The 1417-nt window shown below is 39.6% G+C and overlaps 1 pseudogene; it reads left to right on the top strand.

Moving 5' to 3' along the window:
* Window positions 1-81: 81 nt before the first annotated feature.
* LOC104992188 lies at window positions 82-1044 on the top strand (annotated as a pseudogene).
* The last annotated feature ends 373 nt before the right edge of the window (window positions 1045-1417 follow it).

Here is a 1417-nt window from a genome sequence, read left to right on the forward strand (position 1 = left end):
TGAGCTTCTTTCACTCCACCTTCTCGTGTTTCATTGCTCAATTTTAATTCTTCTTTATTTTTATCTTTTCAATCAAGATCCATGGTTCTGAGTGAAGGAAATCAGAGCTCTGTGATCATGTTCATCCTCTTGGGCTTCTCAGAATACCCGCACCTCCTGGCACCCCTTTTCCTGGTGTTCTTGACCATTTACACAGTCACTCTGGTGGGGAACCTTGGCATAATAGTGATCATAAGGACAAGTCTCAAACTCCACACACCCATGTACTTTTTTCTTAGCCATTTATCCTTTTTGGATATTTGTTCTTCCAGTGTATTTACACCCAAACTCCTAGATATCTTGGTACTGGAAGACAGAGTTATCTCTTTCAAAGGATGCATGGCACAGTTTTTCTTTGGCTGTGCATTTGTGATTGCAGACATGTCCATGCTAGCAGTGATGGCCTATGACCGGTTCGTGGCTGTTTGTAACCCCTGCTCTACACAGCTGTTGTGCCTTCTAAGCTCTGCAACCTCCTGGTTGCTGAGACTTACATGTGGGGTGGAATGTTTTCCTTGACAATCACATGTTCTCTTTTGGAGCTGTCCTTCTGCTGTTCTATGTCATACATCACTTTGGCTGTGAGTATTCTGCCATCATCTCTGCTTCCTGTTCTGACACCCATTTCAGTCAACTGACGTGTTTCATTTCTACACTCAATGAGGTGTGTGTAGCCTCCTGATTATCTTCACCTCCTACGTTTTCACAGTTGTCACAATCATCAAGATGCCTTCAGCTGCTAGACTCTGAAAAGCCTTCTCCACCTGTGCCTCCCACCTGACCACCATCACCGTTTTCCAAGGGACTGTTCTGTTCCTTCATTGTGTACCAAACTCCAAAAGCTCATGGCTCCTCGTCAGAGTAGCCACTGTGTTTTTTACTGTCATGATTCCTATGCTGAACCCCCTTATCTATAGCCTTAGGGATAAAGGTGTGAAAGAGACAGTCAGGAGTTTGATAACCATGAAATGCTTTCTCTCTCAATATAATTCAGAAGTCCAATAGGACTGAAAAACCACTTGAATTAAAGTCAAGCTGTGTATAACTCAAATAAATATGTTTATGTTCATATTATGCCTAATAATTTTCTTATATATTTCTGATCCTTGTTTACCTTTATTTTAAATAAATACATGATTATGTTTCAAATAAATTGTACATTGCATTTTACATTTTTTTTGATGGTCAGGATGAGCTACAATTATTTCTGAGTTAATATAGAAATAATACATTATGGAAATCAGAGTGATGAAAAGATATATATTGTTAGAGACTCACTCCTTATGCTACAGTTTATGTTGTGATTTGTAACACTGCTGCAAACACAGATGATGACTCTGTTTAGTGTCAGGGTTAAGGTTAGGGTTAGGGTTAAATT

The sequence above is a fragment of the Bison bison genome, unplaced genomic scaffold (genome assembly GCF_000754665.1).
Source record: "Bison bison bison isolate TAMUID 2011002044 unplaced genomic scaffold, Bison_UMD1.0 scf7180017848324, whole genome shotgun sequence".
In the NCBI taxonomy this organism is placed as follows: Eukaryota; Metazoa; Chordata; class Mammalia; order Artiodactyla; family Bovidae; genus Bison; species Bison bison.